The sequence below is a fragment of the Rattus norvegicus genome, chromosome 19 (assembly GCF_036323735.1).
Source record: "Rattus norvegicus strain BN/NHsdMcwi chromosome 19, GRCr8, whole genome shotgun sequence".
NCBI lineage: Eukaryota > Metazoa > Chordata > Mammalia > Rodentia > Muridae > Rattus > Rattus norvegicus.
Window position 1 is genome coordinate 21,416,901 of NC_086037.1, and position 22,478 is coordinate 21,439,378.

Consider the following 22,478-nt stretch of genomic DNA (forward strand, 5'->3'; position numbering starts at 1 on the left):
TATTTGCCAACCATTTCCCCCTCCAACTCTTCCCAGATCTTGCCTCATTACCCTTCCTAGCTTGATGTATTTTTCTCTTATTTTTTATAGTCTACTGACCCTAATTGTTACTGCCTTATGTGCACTGGTCTGGAGCACTTCCATACGGGCATCAGAATCTTTCTCCTACAACATCTATCAACTTCCAACAACAACTTAGTTGGGCTGGGGTGCTCCCTGTGCCTCCTCATCCAATCATGCTGGAGTATTTCCTGGCTTTCTCTTCTGCAGGGCTAGTGCAGGCAACCAGAGCTGCTTTGAGTTAATGTGTGCACATACTGTCATGTCCAGATGACACTGTTTTGAACGTAAAGAATGGAAGTGACAAAAATAGTTTTGAGAAGTTTATACATTCCTACACATATACAATGATATATGACTACATTTTCCCCAGTTTTCCATTCCAACACTGTCCATATTCCCTATGCATGGCCCTCCCAACCTCATTACTTTCTCTTGATAATTCACTAAGTCCAGCTAGTGCTGTCCATGTATGTATGAGTATGGGGCCATCCACCAGAACATGGGAAACCTACCCATTGGCTTCCTTTATATTTTCCTGGCTGTGGTGAAGGTTTATGAATAGACATAAGGTGACCATTGCTCACTGGCTGGAGACTTTTGAGAAAATATTCTGCCTCTTGTAAACTTTAGAAACTAAAATCAGAATAACGACCTAATATTCTAGCTTATATCCTTCCTGTCTTTATTATACATATTTAAATTAATTTTCGATAGACTCATACAAGTATAAGCACAGCAGCTGAAGTGGTCACATCATTAATACTGATGTAAATAATTGCACCGTAGAAAAAATTGTTTCTACTGTTTAAGAATTAAGTCTGGCATAAAATTCCACATGGAATTCATGGCACACTTCTTTTGGTTTTTTGTATGGTAGCATTATCAATTACAAAGTTTAGCTTTTTTCACACCAAAGATTACAATGTAGGTTTTTAAAGGCAACCACACAACTCTAGTTGTTCACGTTTGTCCCACGCATGCGTTATAAACGCTATGAAGATGTGGCATGGTGGAATTCTGACTAGGATATGCATTTCATTCCCATATGACTGACAGCACAGAATTCATACAAACTGAAGACATTTTCAACTAGACAAGTTCTGCAAAGCCTGAGTGGAAAAATAAGAATTCTAAAAGGGAATATGTACCGTCTGCACCCCCCAAAAGCACACTCAGTGACTGATGTGTCTTCAGACCCTCCTTCTGATAATCCACTCATCTATGAGCCCGTCAACAGACTGATCTATCAATCAAATTAGCACACTGCTGATTCAGTCTCCTTTCAGTGGTACCATCAGCTGGCACTAAGAATTCAACACATGAGATCTTGGTGGGGGACACTCTACATTTTAATCATAAAACAATAAATTTCCCTCATGAAATAGAAAGCAGGGGATTTGTCTCCCTTGCTCCAGAAATTCTGGAATTCTCATTGTCCCCTGTGCTTCTTATTGCCCCGAGTCTACAACACTATTTCATTAAACTTAGTAGTAGATACTACTGATAATCCTGGAAATGTGAAAGTGTTTGAGACTGTTGATGGAGAAGGAGCCATTTGTTCTAAGCTATTTGGGGATTGTCAGTTTTACATGTAGGGGGAAGGTTGGTTTGGGTCTAAGCCTATTGTAACTAACTATACAAAGCAACTCTAACCTTTATTGTTACTGGCTGTAAAGGAGGGTGAGGGTCTGGGGAATTGGAAAGAACATCAAAACAGGATATGGTAAGTGGTTAACTTGGGCATGAGAAAGTTACTCTGTAACAATGTATGACGCTCGGCTACAGGCATACAACAAAATGGCTACAGTAATGTCAGAAAGGCAATGGCTACCTAGGTCTTAAGATTAAAAAAAGAGTCATGTAATTGAACAGAGCCTATGAATTGTAGAAAATTCTCAGAACTTGTAGGAAAGGAACCAGGAAAGATAAAAGTGCAATGTGTTCCATGATGTCCTAAGGGGCATGACAGACACACACCACATGTTTTCCTCAGTTCCTAGGTATGGGGTCCTGTTTGCTTCCTTAGCCTGTGGACCTTTCCTAAAGCAGCTCTTCCACTAGAGACTGAAGCGAGTTTGCCCCGAATCAGGGGCTGAAATTCCTGATTTACTGTATAACTGAAAAGCTCTCATGGTGCAAGCAAATCCTCTCCTTCTGAACTCATTTGGGATATCAGTTTGGGTCAAAATTGTCCTTCATGATGAATATCTGGTAGAATTGATTGGCTACTTTGGTGATACTCAGAACGCAATGGAACTATTTATATCTCTCAGCACTTGCATGAGATAAAGAGAATATTAAATTTAATCAACTGCTTTTTATCCCCCCACCCTTAGGAAAGCTTCCATTATAAGTTAGGAGCGGATAAGGTTCAACAGGGGTTCACATATGAGAAAAATCAAGAGTTACTTTTTTTCTCTCCATCTTTATTAACTTGGGTATTTCTTATTTACATTTCGATTGTTATTCCCTTTCCCGGTTTCCAGGCCAACATCCCCCTAGCCCCTCCTCCTCCCCTTCTTTATGGGTGTTCCCCTCCCCATCCTTCCCCCATTACTGCCCTCCCCAGAACAATCACGTTCACTGGGGGTTCAGTCTTGACAGGACCCAGGGCTTCCCCTTCCACTGGTGCTCTTACTAGGCCATTCATTGCTACCTATGAGGTCAGAGTCCAGGGTCAGTCCATACTTTTAATGGTATTTGTCATCCTAAATAAATATGCCTATTTCAAGTCACTGGCTCTCAAGTAAGAGATTGCATGGATGAGACCTAGACACGTTTTTTATAATATGCCCAGAGGAGAGTTCTTTGTTATGGCTTCACTGCACACTCATTAATTTTGTAACCGAATGAGGGAGTTGCTAACAGTTTTGCACCTATCTGCAGATATATGAAATGTTTAGTCACTTTCCGGGAAAAAATTCTCACATGTCAGCATTTCACCGAATTTAACAAAACTTCTCAGCTTCTGTAAGAAAAATTGCTTAATAATCACGAGCATCAAAACATCTCCATTAGTTAATGAAATTGATTTTAAAATACAGCTATGCCAATAAACTGTATTTTTAGTTTTAAGTATGTCTTGAAAACTTAGAGGGCTATGGGCATTATTATTTGCACACCTACCTATTGGCTGTCCAAAGAGGGCCCTCAAATTTCGCCTTATGTGTTATATTTTCCCCTCCATTTGACCTTCTCCTTACTTAACATGGTCTGGAGGAAAACATGCAGAGAACACAGGGAATGGGTCAGGGCAGTGACTGCAGAGGGACGGAGAGGCCCTCAGAGTTCCCACGTACCCGCATCACATCGTCTTAGCACTAGCCCTGCTCTGCTCTGCAAGCTTAGACCCGCTCCTGCCTCCCTGTAGCAAGCTTGGACCCGCTCCTGCCTCCCTGTAGCAAGCTTGGACCCGCTCCTGCCTCCCTGTAGCAAGCTTGGACCCGTTCCTGCCTCCCTGTAGCAAGCTTCCTCCTGTATGAGTGTGTGTATTTTAGTGGGAGATAAATAGAAACTCATAATAATAATATCATAGATTTTAAGAGGTTTCTGGAACAGCCACAGCGATTTAAGCCAATAATTGTTAAATCAAATTGACAAAGCAATGATCATGCTTGTTGTGGTATTTTAACTTTTCTGTAGTTCACAAATATTAATACTCACACATTTTAAAAATATTCCCCTTGAGTGTATGCCCAGGAGTGGTATAGCTAGGCATCAGGTAGGCTACTTCCAATGGGGGAATGGGGTGAAGAACTCCGGGAGGGGAACCACTAGGAGGCAACATTTGTAATGTAAATAAGTAAAATAATGAAAGAAAACAAGAAAATTAAAAAAAAATTCTTCCTTCCTTTCCTCTGATGATGAATGTATATTCATCATTTCCTTTTTCTTTATGCACTGAGACTGGATCTCACATTCTCTGTCACTAACCCAGTACCCCTCATGTAGTGTCCATGAGCCTTGAACTTGTGACAATCCTCCTGTCTTAGTTTTGCCTGGTTTAAAAATTATTAGTGATATAAAATGCAACAAAAGTCAGCATTTTTAAAGGACTGCCTACAAGTGTTAAACTCACGGCATGGTAATTTGGCATGATAACAACAGTTGGAAGGATGAAGTCAGTTTGAGAAGGCCAATTTGGAAAAATTAAAGTTTGAGTGTTATGTGTACGGAGAAGATTGGAGAGAAATAGTTTTTCAGAGACACCAGGAGTTTAAAAGTTGCAACATGTCTAGCTAGTTTCCTCTTCTGGGAATAGAGAACAAGTCTTAATACTAATTATACCAACGAGCATTTGCATAGCCCTTTATTGTCCCCAAAATACTTTCCTGTCTCCTGGTAGATATGGCTGGAGGTCATTGAAACGAGCTACTCAGAGTAACTTAACACTCACTCTTATTCTTTGGCAGAGAACAGACAACTCCATGACAGGTAGGTTGTATAATGCCCCAGGGGTTAAAGGGGAGTGATGCATAACCCTTTGGGATTCCACTTAGCTGTACTTTTGTATTTTCTGTTCTTTGCTATACAAAACTAACTAAGCTTAAAGAAGGCATCCAATCTAGAATAATCATATGTAACCATTCTCAGAAAAGCGGCACTTAATTCAATCTCAAGTTGGGTAATTCTACATTTTTGGGCTGAAAGTCATATTCAGAAAATTATCTTTCTATCTATCTATAGTACCGTTACACTGTTGCAGAAATGAATCTATAGATGTGAAATGGCTCCGGTTCAGCTTAAAAATGCATTCAACACCCCCAGTGCTCTGTACACACAACACTCCCAATGCTGTATCTATACCTCACTCTCAATGCTTTCTGTATATGTTACCCCTAATGCCCTGGATTTGGAGGCAGGGTAGCCCTTTTGTGCTGGCAGTGGAACTGGAATTTTCTTCCTAGTTGCCATGTGTTTCTGGCAAGACTATATGTTGAAAGCCAATGTTAGCTATAGATATGTGTTAGTTTGTGACCTCTTTCTCCGTTTGAATTGGCCACTCTAGAGTTTTCAGATGTCAGTTAGAGCACTGTTAGATATCTAGTTGTGGACGTGTGCTCTTCCCAGTTCCTTTTGGCTGGCTTTGCTTGGTGGCATTTAATTCCAGGATGTTTTTGGTCTCAGTGAAATCACAAGCCAATTCAACCATTAATTTGCTTTGCTCAGAGATGTGAGCCTCTAGGCAATATAACTGAACAACCACAGTCCAGGCAATTCTCTAGAACTGTGCCGTTCCTCAGACATGAATTAATCACTAGGTATTTAAGTCAGTACATTTAAAAATGAGGTTGAATAAGCTATTCCTCATCAGTCAGATTAACTTTTCAGAGTGTGAAATGTAATTACTACTGTGGAAGACAGACCATATGAGCATTGTACCAATCCTCAAACAAGAAGAAGCAAAACACATAAGTATTTACAAGAGGAGCAACCTGAAGGGCCTTCAGCTGTGCTCACCAGAATAAGGGGGAAATGCATCCCTCAAGTTACGTTACCATTTACATAATCGAATAAAAGAGCTTAAAAAGAGAAAGTCAAACACACAGAGAGGTTACATTTAAGTACATTGCAATGAAACTTGTATTGGAAGAATGAGGGAGAGTTGCCATGACTTGGAGGCAAAGGGATCAGATTTAAGAGCTTCAGGAGAGAAATCATCCAGCTACATAGGTGAAAAGGAAAAGCAGGTCCATAGGGGTGCTGCATAGAAGGTAACATGGCCGCAAGATAAAATATAGGCTTAGAAGGTGTTAAGCTAGGAATACCGGAGGGGAGTATGTGCTAGCTGGGGAAGGTTAGAAGTACCTAACCATTAAGCTAGTCAAGGCATATCAAAATTAGCTGGTGTGTGCGTGTGTGTGTGTGTGTGTGTGTGTGTGTGTGTGTGTGTGTGTCTTTAATTCATGAATACAGAGCTCTTGGGAGGGTGCAATGTGTGTACACGACCCATAGGGAGTCAAAGCAGATTAATGTGAGCTTCAGGATCATTTTTAAAGTACTTCAGAAAAAAAAAATAAGAAGAAACCAAAAAAGAATAGTAACATATGGACAATATATGGAATTGGTAATAAAGTTGCCCTATTTTATTCCTGAGAGTTTATAAATCAACTTTTATTAAAGGTGTGGACCTGTGAGCCCTTCCCACTGTCTCCTCTTGTATCCATTGAAGTATGGCACGTTTGGAGTTACTGATTATTCAACCTGGCAGTGACATCATAATGACAATTACAAATAAGGAGAATCGCATTTCTCATCTGATTTGAACAAGATATAGCATTAATGAATCCATTTATACAGGACCTTCCAAGTCTTACGAATTTTTCCTTAGAAGCAATGAGAAGCCAGTGTTTTTAGTAAGAGATGTTCATATTTGAGACCTGAGAAGTTACTTGTTTTCCCAGGAGAATGAGTTAGTTACGGGAGGATGAGCAAATGGGATGGAGGGATGGTTCAGTCTACAGTTTATCCACTCGAGTGTATTTATTGGGTACTTAGTATGTTCTACGTGCTGAGGCATGGCTCTTCATGTCATAGTAATGCAGCTCTAGTTGGCATGGCTGCTAATTGTTTGAATTAGGGCTCTCATGGAGAAGATGAAAAGAACGGTATGTATTTGAGAGTAATATTAAAAGAAAAGCACTCGATAATAGTCAAATTTAGCTTGGATTTCCAACTAGAAATATGGGATGAAATATCTACCACGACAAAGACCTAATTTGTATAGAAAAATCATCTCTAGATCTTTGAATATGCTGGGCTGGACAGATTTATCAAGTCAATTCCCAGCTCTGAGCTGTGGCTGGGAGATCTTGGCTTCTGAGAGTTCCTGACCTGGAACTTTGCTCCCTCTATTCACTTTTTCCCCTGACTCAACCTGTCATGTGGTTTGCTCCTTCCTCCCTGTCATTCTTCCACCACAGAGAGGTGGCCGTCACCCCTTCCTTACGCTTGTATGCTCTTCATCTCTATGCTTTCCCATGAGGTCTTTGAGGACTAGCATGCTAACCACACTAGACAGACTCTGACACTTGAAAGTCATTTAATTGCAGGTATGCTCAAAAGAATGGTTCAACAGTCAGATTAAGACCACGTCAGGCCTTAAGCCCAGAAATACAGCTAGTGTCACAAGTCCTGGGCTTTCCTCGTGTTCTCCCCAAACTTCTGTCTGAGGAACAGCAGTAGCAGGTCCAGTTTTCACTTCTCCCTCCTGCGTCTCATCCTTTAAGCAGAGGAGTTAAACTTAAAGTGGATACCTGAAAAAGCCTTAAGAATGTATATACAGTTTGTTTAAGTAAAATGACAAAAGCAAGATCTGAAGAAACCCTGTACAGACACAACTCCAGGCTGTCCCTGACGCTTGTTTTTGATCTAACTGAAAATGGAGCATGACCTGGACGGAGGCGGACACTTTCAATCTTCCTTCTTCTCTCTGAAATTGGGAATCTATGAGAGCTTAGGAATTCGGCCTCTCATTATTATTCCACCAAGAGCCAACCTTTCAAAGCATATTTAATGTTAATGATTATAATCATGAATTCAGAGAGAAATTATTCTTTCGAACGTAATCAGTTTTGTAGCTAAATAATCGACTTTTTCCAAAAATCTTTGTGATAGATTTCACAATCATACTTATGTCAAATGTGGTTTGTTAAATATATGGAATATTATAAATCTGATAATAGCACCAATTTGTGTCCCTGAATTCTATAATATCCTGGAAGAGCCGCTAAGGTCTGCATTATTCACATATGACTTCAAACCTTCCTTAGTTAGCACTTTGTGGCATTCTTTTTTGCTAAGATCAAGAACGGTAGCAAGCATTAGTTAATGAGTAGGCATATTCTAAAGTTTCTAATTTATGAATAAGTCAAAATGTATTGAGTAAGCATTTTGTCCCAATTCCTTATCATGACTTTATTCATAGTATCTTTATATAGGAAAGAAAGTAATTGCTCATGTAGCCAAACATCTGGTTACCCGGGCATGACCCAAGGGGTTAAAAGGTGCTAAGTATTTCTATCAGCCCTAGGACATATGAGGGAGTCCATTTGCTTTTAATACTATTTGGATATCTGTTTAGAACATTGAAGCTTCAGTAAAAATGTCTTCTCTCTTTGAGTTCAAGGATGTGATCAGTAATGTCAAAAGAAGACTAAAATTAAAACTTAAGTTGCAGTTTTTACATGACTGCTCTAAACTAGACACACCAACCATTAGCAAAACCATTGAGTTTAAATCTGCTATTGCTCCGATGTATTGAAGTCTGAGGGTGATTCTGCCTTTGATAGCACTGAAATTTAGTGTGAACAATATCCCTGAAAACAATCACATAGTACGGCCTTTATCATTGCTTCATTAGCAGCCGAGGCCATTTGGGAAGAGATTATCCCTGTCTATTCAGCAGGGAGCTTCTCGGTTCTTCTCTGTGACATTGTGTTTTCATTCCAGAAGATAACTAGGCTCTATCAGATGCCAAATACACCACGAGCTTTTATCTAAGTTCTGTAGGGAAAACAGGACCCAGGAAAGTACCCATTCTGCAACTAGAAAGACTTTAGGGTATAAATTAGAATTATAATATGCCACCGTGCCATATTAAAATGGGGACCCGATGCCAATTTCATTCTAAGTGGTTTATGGCATCTACGGAAACAACACTTTCACTCACTAAATTACTATACATTCCTAAATTTTGGAAGAGAAATCTACACAGATGTAGACTCTAAATAGAACAAGGCCAAGAGTTGGCAACATTCCAAGAAACTAGGACAGTGGCAGTAAAAACACTGTGTAACTCAACCATTTCCCCAAGTGCACCCAAGAAGGATTTTTTATCATACAACCCCACTCATTTGTTTTTTCTAGGCCTTATTGACAATAGGCTTTATGCAATTCTGTTTTAAAACCACAAGGGACATCGTGATCCAAATAGCCCCAAATCCTTGTTAGTAAATAATTAATATTTTGTACAAATACATATATATTATACTATATATATATATATTAAAAGGTACTAAAAATGTCTGGTTCAAAATACAACAGTGGGGTGGAAGGGGCCAGAATGCAGGTACTTTTCCTGAAGAGATACAGTGCTTCAATTTAAATGGGACAATCTGTTGGTTCGATTTCTGTTATGATAACAAAAAAGAGTAGGGATTTCTTTCAGTTTACATTTTTTGAGGTTACAGTCCAAGATCCAATGATAAATTGCTTTGGAACTCTAATAGTTTATCTAGGAAAACAAAGCTCACTTCATTGAATCCAGAAACAAGGTAAGAAAGGCAATGTGGCCGACAGCCTTCTTCAAGCACATATTCTCAAAGACATAAAGGATTTCCACCAAACACAGCTAAAAGTTCCATTTCCTATAAGTTGACTCTGGAGACTGAGCTTGTAAATATGGTTCTTTGAGGACACTTGTGCAAACCATAGCAAATGACCAGGAATGGTCATTAAAATGGGTCCCCATTTTAATATGGCACGGTGGCATATTATAATTCTAATTTATACCCTAAAGTCTTTCTAGTTGCAGAATGGGTACTTTCCTGGGTCCTGTTTTCCCTACAGAACTTGGGAGGTGACATTTGAGCATTAGGGAATGGAGTTCAATGGCAGAGAACTTGCTTTAGGAAACATGAGGCCCTGGGTTCAAGTCCAAACACACAAATGGGGAATAAGAGAGATGGAGAAGGAGGAGACTAGGACAGAGAAGGCAGAACAAGGCAAGTAACAGAGAGAAGGATGGAGGGTGGGAGGGGAGGGGAGATAGTGCAGGTAGCAACATTTGACGAAACGCTTGAAAGAAAATGGAGGAGGATTGACCATTGAGAATTATTGAGATAATTCTAAGACTCAACAACAAAGTTGTTTAGTAAAGCTCTTTAGTAGAGCAGGTTTGAAGTGTTTGAGGAGCAGCTGGAAAGACTAACGTAGTTGGAAAAAAATAAATGATCTCAAGGGTTAGTGTTAAGGTCGAGAGGTACTGACCTTATGTATGGGGGCAGTCTTTTATGATTTTAGTGTTTAGGAAGAAGAAAATGGGAATTGTGGTAGAGTGCCGATCATGGGTGTCATGAGTTGGGCTGCAGTCCCAGCACTCAGGAGGCTAAGACAAGAGGAGTGAAGAGTGAACTCTTAGCCACCTTGGGCTACATAGCAAGCCTCTGCCAAAACAAACCAACAAACGAATGAAATAAAAAGAAAATAAAGGTCTGATTTACACTGGTTGTTATCTAGATAATGAGCTGAAGAGGCAAAAATTGTGGCTATCAGAGCTGGGGTGATGCTGGCTTCTCTGGCCCAAGATAAATGATGCCCAAGAACTCAGCTATTTAGAAGGCAGGGTTGATGGTGTGCAGGACCCGTCCAGGCAACACAACGAAAACCATGCTTAATCAGTCAAACGAGTCAGCAGTGAGGGAACAAAGAGAGCTGTTTTAATAATCCAAGCAGGTTCCAAATAAGAGCTTCCAAGATGCGGAATAATGTTCCCATGGCAGTGATGACAAGTGACCCTAGGATGAACCTATTTAGAAAATAGAAGTAGCAGAACATGCTATTAAATTGATTGTCATTACATGGACAAGAGCTAAAGTCTGACTTCTAAGTCTGAAGAGTAAGATGACGAGCTTCATTGAGCTGAGAAGAAAGGGAAACGCGGGTGAAGAGAAACTCGAAAGACGTTCCCAATGGAGTGTGAATTTTAAAATGGGGAGTATACACTGAGGCAGAGATTGCAAGACACATGGACACCAAGTCTGGACAAGAAGGTGCTTCGATCAGGCTGAATCTTAAACAACAGGATTGGTAAGAATGTTCCTGTTTAAAAGAAGAGCTGCCAGCACACTGGAACAGGTAAGCCAACTGCAGAATGTTCAGCCATGCACACGAGGTTATGGTCAGGGCACATCCTTTGGCCTTCTCTCCCTCTCTTGGATCACAGAGTCGCTCAGCTTTCTTTTCTTTGCATATTCGTTTGCTGCTTTTGTTAATGCTGTTTTCTCCATCCAGGACACATAGATAGCTATAGACAGTAGCCTGTTTGGGCATAATATAAAAGTCCAGCATGTAAACGTTGCTACAAATAGCTACAAACCCTCTCCTCCTGAAAATATGCTGAGCTAATTTGTTTCTGTGGTCTCTCCTTTATTGGACGGCACAAGGATCCGAAATGTTTACTTTCCTCCCTTCAGATAACCCCACGGTCTTCACTTCCGTGTTTGTAAGGAAATCTACCATTGCAGCGACACCAAAACCGGCTACTGATCTTGGACGCAGGACTTTGCATTCATAGGGTATCACTAGATACACAGAAGCAGTTGCTAAAACAAGAGTTTCCAACACACAGAGTGAAGAATGCTTTCAGTCCCTTAGTATTTTGTTGGCTTGAGTTTCTTGGGCATCTCCAGGCCCTTATCTGAAAGTACTTATCAGCAGTCTACCTCTGGAAGGGCAGGTGGGGATTATATTTCTAATTTTCATGGGCTAACTGCCTCTAATATGATGCTCCTGGGTGTAAAATTGATAAAAGAGGTCTAACATTATATATAAAAGAATTTGATGAACACAGTACATCCCTGGTAGTGTTATTTTTCTAGTACACAGTAGATCCTAAGACCCTCATATAGATATAAAAGTTATACCCAAAATAGACACATAAATTAGATAATGCCCTGAAAATGTACTAGATCAGGCTGCTCAATGCATAACCAAAGTTGTCTTCAAACTCCATGTAGTTCGGGCAGTCCTCCTTGAACTCTTGAATCCTCTGGCATCAGTTTTCCAGGGATGAGATTACAAGTGTAAGTTGTACTGCCCAGATCAACCTCATGATTTTTAAAGAGTCCTGGGTATATGAGTATAGCAAACAAGCAATGAAAATAGATGGGCTCCCTCATCTATTTTCCATCTATTCATAATCAGAATATGATTACAGGCCAGAGGGACGAAGTCTTAAAAGTCTGCACAGAAACAGTCAGGAAGGGAAGAATACAGGGCTTGCTTTGCCAATCTCATTCCAGATGAGACTGGGGAGACAGGAATGAGCCAGGCCAGCCAGGTCTTTTGGAGACCTCAGTGACAAAGTTTAGGTGGTTTTTGATTATCACAACTGAGGGAGAGCCTCTGTTCCCAGTTGGAAGCACTGTCTTGATATGAAGCTCTTAATGCATCTTTAGTTCTAGCATCTGAATAAAATTTTATTTCCTTTTGAAGGTCAACTGATTTAGTCTTATCACCTTGGCCAATGCACCAAAATGTATGTTAAAAGGAAATTTTACTAAGATAATTAAAGCAATGATCTGTTTTTGCTATGATGTAAAATCTAATGTCTTCTGAGGAAAGAAGTGATTATAAAATATTATCATACTTTAATTAGACCCAGAAGCTTCATGTGACTGATTTGTGTTTTTAAAAGGAAGAGACTTGTGCAAACACTGGCATTTTAATATTAAATTGCAGAGATTCCCCCTTTTTTAATTTTTCTTAAACCTTTCTATTTTTTCTTTGTTTAATAAATACATTTTGGGATTCTAAATGACGACCTTGGATAGATATAAAGTTTAGAGCCTTTAAAGAAGCATACCTATCTGTTGTTTGTTTCTGTACATATCAGATTACGTTATATAAAACTAACTGGGGAGAACTCACAGGATATTTTCATTTGCATTCTATTGCAGAAAATGCATTTTATGTCCCCCTTGCTACACAAATATGAATGTGGCTCCACGTTGAGGTCAGACTCACTGAGGGGCCAGTGGGGGCCTTGAGTAAAGCACATTGGAAACATTGGGCGGTGCCTGCCACCTGTCACTCACTGTGCATTGTCACTTCTGCTGGGCAGCCCTGGCTGCACTGCAGCAGGCTATTGTTTGTGGGGAAAGCTGATATTAGGAGAGAGGCGATGAGAATGCCTTAGAAGAAGATAATTGAATACTATCTGGTTTTTCTTTTTTGGCACTTGCATCTCGTATCTCTCTGTAGTTTGTCACTTTAGAGTCCTTTATTCGGTCTTTCTATAAAATCCCATTATTTAAAAACTGAGGGCACAGCGATGGCCTGTAGGGGTTTAATATATCACTCTGATGCTTGGTGAAAACCCTTTGTCCTCCGCTACTCAGCAAACCCCATTTTATTGAAAACATGAGAAAAGCCTGAAGAAAATAATAAAATATAAATTATCATCCCAGGATTCACTTGAGACATTTTTCCGTTGTTACAATCTTTTTCAGAGTGTGAGGACATTCTAAACTTACGTCAATGTTATAGGGGTGGGGTGGACACACTTTCTTAGGTGCTGCTCTTTCTAATCGGTGTAGCTGGCTCCTCTTCATAAAGGGCTTCCGATATTTCTGAATAGACAGATGGAGAGATGCAAAATAACGATCAATTAAAGTTCTAACTGTACACTCTAGGATCTCATTCATGCTTTTATCAGGTTTAAAAACTTCATAATACGCCATTGGAAACCCCAAATGGTCAGGTATTTCTATGCTGGCCATGTCCGGGAAAACAGGATAACTTCCTTTTTTAAAAGTCAATTATTGATGACATCAAAAATAATCTTATAGCATTGAATTCTGATCTTATTTTGAGAAAATGCTCTACTTTTAATCTGAGTTTGATGAATGTTAACATGAAGCATGAACATGAAAGAGGAATGAATAGTTAAATTAAAATACGTGGAAAATGAAATAATAACAAGGATATCGTAGCGAAAATCTATTCATATTTGTAAAAAGATCTGGAAAGAAACTAGGGGGCAAAAGTACCTGCTCTTCTTCCCACAGAAATATATAAAATTATCATTCAAAGCTCACTTAGCTTTAATTTTTAATTTTACAAAACTGTAACCATCACTTCCAAATACTTGCATAGGAACAAGCCTTCTCCTGCATGCACCTTCTGCATTAGACTTCTTTTGTCTAGCTGTGGTGGGGACTTGCATAGAGTTTTGATCTCTCTGCTTCCTCCTCCTTCTGCAGGGAAGATGAAGGAAGCAGAAACATCAGATGACTGTAGGCGCCACGTTGTAGCAAAAATACCAGCCGAACGAATTTTTGGTCAGGTACAAAGAAACAAATGGCTGGTGGTTTTCCCAAATGTTGTTTACCCTTCTTATATTCTTCCCCAAACCATCCTGTATAAATATGTCTGGTATTTACTTCACTGTACAGCTGAGCACTAACAACAAGGTTTACAGGCACGGATATTTTTTCTTCATTATGAAGGTGTCGATACTTTTAAATGAATGGGTCTGAGACTAACTTAGTGGCTACGACTAAGAAAAATCTTGCTAAAAAGAGATTACCTAGAAACAGAGTGGTGAAAAGGAGGGGGAGGGGAGGAGAGAGGAAGAGGCAAGAGAGGGAGGGGAAGAGAGGGAGAGTGGAGAGGAGAGGAAAAGAAGAGGGGAGGGGAAGAGGGAATCCATTTCACTACCCTGATATTGACGTGTTCATGAAATGATGCCTTGGTTATCTAATCAATTCTTGATGGTCTACTTCCTAATTTCACAAATTTCACCGTGACTTTTTGGAGCCACAGAAAACTGAAATATTCTCAGAAGCAAAACTTATATCCAACAGCACTGCTATCTCTAAAAGCTACAACTTCTACCAGGAAGCAATGACACAATTTATATAACCAAGTCATTGTCAGTTGATTTCTGATCATGACTGGAATACATAACAATATTGAAGGGACATTTGACATACAAGTAACATTTTAGGTTATAAGATACAATGTGAATTCAACAGATAGTTAACGAAACATTACCAAATTTTGAAATAGTCAAAACATTTATCTGAAGATATAACTAATATCCAATAATTTGATTGTCCGTTGTAGCTCCTGTCGTGAAGTTGTCCTTCTAAATCTGAGTTTCATTTTGTATACAATGAAATTGCCAAGCATGAGTAGTTAGAAAGTTGCTATTTTTTTTCTCTCTAGAATTCAAGGAGGTGGGAGGAAACTGATGTGTGCCTAAAAGTTAATCATGAAAGAAGAAGAAAAATGTCTTTCCAGAAACTTAGGTCTAAGAAGTGTCAGGTAAAGGAGGTTCAGGGTGTTTATATTTTCAATAGCTTTGAAGAATAGGAAAAAATCCAGCAGTGAAGCATATATATATCCTTGGTGTTTGGAGGAGAGAAGGCATAGGTGGATGAACTGGAGGAAAATAGTTTTCATGGACTTTGTGAAGCCCTGGGGAGTAAGAAATCAGTGGAGAATGTTTCAAAGAGAGTATCAAAGAAATGTAAGAGAAAGGAGCATTAAGATTACTTTAAAATGACTTTTAGCACATATATGTATAAGTTTATCATTAACTTAGAACTGAGTAAAAATTAGTATTGTTCATCATTAGCTTATACTATGCCAAAAGACATCAGATGGATCTCTAGTGTATATTTGGGTACATTGTGAGAATTATGGCCACGAATATCCTTTTATTTAACTTGACAATTCAGGGTTGAAAATTCCCTATTCTTGAGACAAAAGCACATTTCTCCTTTTCTTTCCTGGTAAGAGAATGGTATCTTAGTTTTGTTTCTGATGGTGCACAATATACCAAGACAAAAGCAGCTTAGCGGATAGAAGCATTTTCTTTTTCTAGCTCATAGTGCCAGGTTAGAGCTGCAGGAACTTGGGACAAGGCGGTCATGTCGCATCCACACTGTCGAAAGGAAGGGAAGCTGGGAGAATGAGTGTATGACCAGGTGTCACTCAGTTTTCTGTCCTCCTTCATTCTGTCCAGACCTGAAATGGTGCGATATGCATCCAGGGTAGATCTTCCCACCTCAGCTAGACGGCCATATTGAGAAAATCCTTATAGGTCTGCTTATGGGCCAAGCTAATGTAGACGATTCGCACTGAGACACCCTTCCCAGGTGATTTCAGGCTGTCAGGAATCAAAACTAACCACCCACTCCGAGGACTATCAACACCACTGAGGTTGGTGGCTCTGGAACATGTCATAATGCTCAGTCGCAGTGTCCTAAATTTTGAAATAATTGGCAGTTTTGTTTCAAAATGCTCTGCCCAAGACAAGCTATGCCAGAAAAAGAAGCAAACATGTACAGTACCGAATTATAATAAATGCACTAAACTGAATAGATCTAAACGAATACTATTTAAATAACCAAATAACCATCTTTGAACCCACACTGAAAGGTAAGATTCTTTTGTTCAGATAATGTCCAAGTCAAATAAATATGGACTTCTAAGAATATGTCTACAGTAGAGCTTGTAGTTGACACTTGTGTTGACACCGCCCTTAACTGTTTGCAGGCTCAGACTAATTGCAATAATGTTCTGAAGGCTTGAGTAATTCGTCAGACTTATACAGGGGTGCAGGGGGACGGTACATGGGAGTGGAATATGCTGCTAAAATTCAAGGATGGTCACTCTTAGAAATACCAAAATCTAGCCGTCAATATCAGACTCAGAGCTGAGCTGAAAACATGGGCATTGTGTTTCAAGGTGGAGTCACACGCCAACAGATTGTTGCCGTGGTTGGTCCATTCCGTTCTGTGCATCTTTGAGAAAGGAAGACAAATGACTGATTTTCCCTCTGCTCTCGAACGTTTGTCTGTCTGAAGTCAAACAATAAAGATTGAGAGGTAGGAAGGCGCTCAGGATGGAGAAGCACCTAAGCCATGCTTCTGCCTCTGGAAGAGAGCACCTGCTAAGGGAAGAACTCGCTGGTAACGATGTGCAAATTCTCCTGTCCAGACCAAGCTCACTGAGAGCCAGCCTGGGTCTTCTTGATCAGTCTTGGTTTTTATGTTTTGCACATCAGAGGGCTGTCCGCAGAGTTAATGTTACTTTCAGTGACTTTCTCGGGTGTGGGATAAGAGTCAAGACTGCAGAACATTTTGGTGATAGGAACTGGCTGCTCATTAGCTAGTGTGTGTTAACAGAATAATACATAGGAAGAATTTACAACTGTGAGTGTGTTTATCCTACGAATGTACCTTTTCAAGTTGTCTTTCAATGAAGGTCGTGTTTTAAAGAGGTTGTGTAACATTCTGGCACAAGTGTTTACTTGGAAACTTTCAATGATTAACTTCAAAGTCTGGAAGAAAGAAATGTGAGCTATTCTGCCAGGTCGAGTCTCTTATTCAATATTCTTGTAAAATGGAAAAATGTGACAATGACAATTGGGAGATTGAGCTGGAAGCTTTTATACCCACAGATATACCTAAATAACGTATCCAAGAGGGATTAATAAAAGGGAAATTTGTACACCTTGGATTTAGGTTGGTCTGTATCTTGAAAACTAATCAGAGTAGATTATGGTAAACTCGTTTGCACGTAAGAATCAATTTCAGTGATCATCAACGGGTGATTAGATAAGGAACATCGCATGGCCTGAGAGCAGAGAAATCGATCCTTTAGAATGATCCTGAAGTCTTCGCTGTTTTTGCCTTGTATTTTCCTTTTTCATCCTCTTTAAGCTTCAAAAGAAGACATCCTGAAAAATTTGAAATTGCGAGCTTTGAAGCCACTCCGGTATCCTCACCTCTCAGAGTCCTTGCTCAGAGCTTCTCTTCTCAGCCATGACAGAGAGCAAGGTCCAGTTCATGGGAATGACAGGTTGCTTGCATAAATCTTGCCCGGGAGCTCTCAGAGAGGTTATTGCTTATAATTAGGCCTGAAGAGTCCAAGAAAGATTTTACCAACCTGAAATTGGTTAGAAATTATTTGCCTTCATAGTAAAAAGCATTGAATGGAGAAAAGTTTAGAATCAGGTTTCTAGTAAAGGATATGCTAAGGCAGTGGCATACTGCTATGGGAATATAAGAATACCATATTTGTGCTGCATGGTCTGCTATGTTAACACATTTAATCAGCACATATTACCAATTACTATGGAAAGCAATTGATATGATTTAACCAGTCTAAATAAAAAGCAATTAGTGGGAACATCTGCTACATGTGGGCAGGGGGCCTAGGTTCAGCTCCTGTACGCTCTTTGTTTGGTGGCTCAGTCCTGTAGAGCTCCCAGAGGTCCAGGTTGGTTGGCTCTTTTGGTCTTCCTGTGGAGTTCCTAGCCCCTTCGTGGCCATCAATCCTTCCCCCAACTTTTCTGTAAGCGTCCCCGACCTCTGTCCAATGTTTGGCTGGGGGTATCTACACCTATTTCAGTCAGCTTCAAGCCATTTTTTTAATGTATCTTCGGACATCTATTTGATTTCTTTGATATTACTTCTTTTGATATTACATATTTCTTTCAGGAAATAAACTTCTCTATGTTATTACAGAAGACAGTAAACTAAATGAGGTTGGAAAAAATAGACACAGGGACAACATAACATGGTTAAAGCATTAGAACCTGCTGTCAGTGTGACTTATAGATGATGTCATTAATGTGGATCACTCGGGTGACAAAGCGCTTAACCAGACCTCACTCCTCTAAAGATGGACGATGCTCTTTCTGCAGTTAATGTTTTGGAATCGCAAAGCAGGCCCTGCAAGATGGCTCCGTTGCCAAAGGAACTTGTCAATCCTGAAACACGGAGTTTAGTTCTTAGGACCCATACGGTGGGCAGAGGGAAGTGACTTCTTGGGACCCACATGATAGACACAGGGAACTATTCTGCGAGCCACCCTCTGACCTTCACATGTGCATCCTGTTAGACATACATTCCAGCACATAAATACATTTTTAAAAATAAATATAAATGAACTACACTTTTCATTTCAATTTGGGGAACAGATGGGTTAGTGATACTATTTTCCTTCCAGAGATGGACGACATCACACGTTTTTAAGAAATATTGTGCACCATTCTGGAAATCAGTCTGGAGGTTCCTCAGAAAATTGGACATTGAACTGCCTGAGGATCCAGCCATACCTCTCTTGGGCATATACCCAAAAGATGCCTCAACATATAAAAGAGACACGTGCTCCACTATGTTCATTGCAGCCTTATTTATAATAGCCAGAAACTGGAAAGAACCCAGATGCCCTTCAACAGAGGAATGGATACAGAAAATGTGGTACATCTACACAATGGAATATTACTCAGCTATCAAAAACAACGAGTTTATGAAATTCGTAGGCAAATGGTTGGAACTGGAAAACATCATCCTGAGTGAGCTAACCCACTCACAGAAAGACATACATGGTATGCACTCATTGATAAGTGGCTATTAGCCCAAATGCTTGAATTACCCTAGATCCCTAGAACAAAGGAAACTCAAGACGGATGATCAAAATGTGAATGCTTCACTCCTTCTTTAAATGAGGAAAAAGAATACCCTTGGCAGGGAAGGGAGAGGCAAAGATTAAAACAGAGACTGAAGGAACACCCATTCAGAGCCTGCCCCACAGGTGGCCCATACATATACAGCCACCCAATTAGACAAGATGAATGAAGCAAAGAAGTGCAGACCGACAGGAGCCGGATGTAGATCGCTCCTGAGAGACACAGCCAGAATACAGCAAATACAGAGGCGAATGCCAGCAGCAAACCACTGAACTGAGAATAGGTCCCCCGTTGAAGGAATCAGAGAAAGAACTGGAAGAGCTTGAAGGTGCTCGAGACCCCAAAAGTACAACAATGTCAAGCAACCAGAGCTTCCAGGGACTAAGCCACTACCTAAAGACTATACATGGACTGACCCTGGACTCTGTCCCCATAGGTAGCAATGAATATCCTAGTAAGAGCACCAGTGGAAGGGGAAGCCCTGGGTCCTGCTAAGACTGAACCCCCAGTGAACTAGACTATGCGGGGAGGGTGGCAATGGGGGGAGGTTTGGGAGGGGAACACCCACAAGGAAGGGGAGGGGGGAGGGTGATGTCTGTCCGGAAACCGGGAAAGGGAATAACACTTGAAATGTATATAAGAAATACTCAAGATAATAAAAAAAAAAAATAAAAAAAAAAGAAACTAAAAAAAAAAAAAAAAGATTCTACTCCAAGAACATTTTGCCCTAAGCAGGAAAAAAAAAAAAAAAAAGAAATATTGTGCAATGGTCCCATTCTATCAATTTTTAAATTAATATCATTATACATTAATTGTATTGACTTAGGTGTGTTCTTTTAAAGCAAGGCTCCTGTATTTTCTCACAATGCTTTATTTCTGGAGTTTGACCATTTCCTTACTTTCTGGCAACACCCCTCTCTGCAGGCTCATGTGGTGTTACCTTTGAATGGTCCATTTCTCTAAGAACCATAGGCTGTTTTATTGTGAATGATATTTCAAAGCTAAGATCTGGGCCCAGATCTGCTTATTGCCAAAATAAAGTCAGTCAGTTGGTTCCCCCTTTCCTCTTTCTCTCCTCTCCCATTCTCCCGTCTTCCCCCTCTGTCAATGTATCTGTAATCCATCCACATTTTATCTCTGCCTCCAGTTTTCCTTCAAACTCCTCTGCAGTGTCTTCCCGTCCATATCCTTGAATTTGCTTTCACTATGAGTTTAATTTTCATGTCTTAAGTATGAAGAGGTCATGAGTGTAGAGTACGTTTTCTTGTTGGTAATTGTTTTTTTCTCTTTATCTCACCATCTCGTCAGCTTTTGTGCTTGTATGTTGCCCCTGTTACTAACACATGATTGTTAGGGCCTCTTTGCTGACAGTCCTTCGTTAGAGGCCTGCTCCCTCATTTCCTCTCATCTATTGAGTGATTCTGCATTCTAACATTCCTGGTGCTAACCTACTCTATCCTGTAACCTGTGTTACCTGGACCCTGCAGCCTTTCAGTGACATCACTGTGATATTTGCCAAGGCCCCTGGAGTTGAGCACTTCCAACTCTGTTTTTACTTTTTGCAAACTGGGGTCAGGTCTGGTCAGCTAGTCCTCTCAGAATGCCTAGGCTCCCTTCAGAGATTTCACAGCCTTATTAGACTTCCTCTTACCCTGTGGGGATCAGTTTTTTATGTAAGACTGCAGAAGCCTGGCTGTATTCAGCCCTCAGCCTGGCTTTTCTAAGAAGTCTGCAACCAAACTTCCCTAGTCTTCGACCATCCTAGTGATATGGACACACTTCATATCTTTGTGGTCTTCCCTTTTCTTTCCCCAGGCCAAGGAGCCAGGGAAGGGAGCCTTGGGCTATGCTCACAGCCTAACATGGTTCTCTTTTTTCTCCATTACTCTGCTCTTCAGTTCTCACTTTCATGCAGTTGGACAGAGTTCTCACCTCATCACAGGGTCTTCTTACCATATGGCCCACGTGCCAAGTCCTCCAGACTCCCACTTCCTAGATCCCTAAATGCCACTCATGCTGCAGGAAGCTATACCCTTCCAAGTGGGAAGCTTGCTTTTATAAGTCTTTTCTTTGTCTTTTATAACCTCTTGAAATGTGCGTGTCTTTGTTCTTGGATTTTTCTGCCTGAAGGAAGTGTATGTATGGATTCACAGATGGATGAAGGAAAAGGATTCACATCCTTTTTCAAAGGATGAGTTACGGTTTATTAAGCGTCTATATGTTTTTCAGTTTTGCACATTTAAAACCTCAAGATGAATGTATTTATTAACTGCTACTGATTTGTTTTTTTAAAACTTGGTAACCAGAAATGAGGTGCTTTCTATTCAGTTATTCTTAGGAAGTCACTCTTGCCCTCTAAGTAGCAGCATCTGAAACTAGAGGTGATGGTAAGTGAGAGACGAAGTTTTAATATTTCACAATCCCACACAACCATGAGTGCACACATATCTGCAAGTGAATGTCCGTATGCAGGAGTGTGTGTGTGGTCTGTCAGAAGCCATCCCCATAACTTCAGTGATGGTTACAGATTCTCTTAAATATCTTAGTTCACACTTGCTCACGAGTGCATCACTCTAGACTGCAGCACAGAACTCCAAGTTCTCGGTACTTGGTACTCACCCACCCAACCCCCGTATCGTGATGCCATGCTGAAGCTTAAGGAGCCTGGTGAAGATTTGTTAGTGCCCCCACTGCCATTCTCACCCACTAACGTCATGTTCTGGTGAGTCACGTGGAATAAAGCCAACACAGTGACGGAAGAAGCCCCTTTCCTGTCTTTATACCGCTGTCACTCTGTTGGATCATTGATGTGTTTGTCTGTTCCAACATCATATAGGGGAATGGCCTTTTGCCTCTTTTCATTTTCCCACCGAAGCCTTCCTCCCATAATGCAGTACACAAGATCTCCCTATGCATGGGAAGAGAAGCTGAATAAGGGACTAGAAAACCTATCCAAAACACAGAGAAACCATCCAGAAGGTACTACCAAGTACCTTCATGTAGAACTAGAGATAGCCCACTCCGATGGTCAGTGGCACTGACCGTCTGTCCTTACCCATGGTCTACTTGCGTATTCTTCCAGCTGTACCTGTTCAGATACTTTGCTCTCACCACTTAATTTAGTTTTGCTTGTGTAAGGCTGGGCCTTTGGCTAATGTCAGCAACAATATGACAAGTTTTCTGGCAGTTGCTTGTGTTTTTGTTT

The 22,478-nt window shown here is 40.3% G+C and overlaps 1 protein-coding gene across 8 annotated transcripts in view; it reads left to right on the top strand.

Annotated features, from left to right (window-relative positions):
- Nucleotides 1–22,478, top strand: part of Iqcml1 (IQ motif containing M like 1) — a 223,714-nt gene that overhangs the window by 189,642 nt on the left and 11,594 nt on the right. The gene's annotated exons all lie outside the window — the stretch shown is intronic.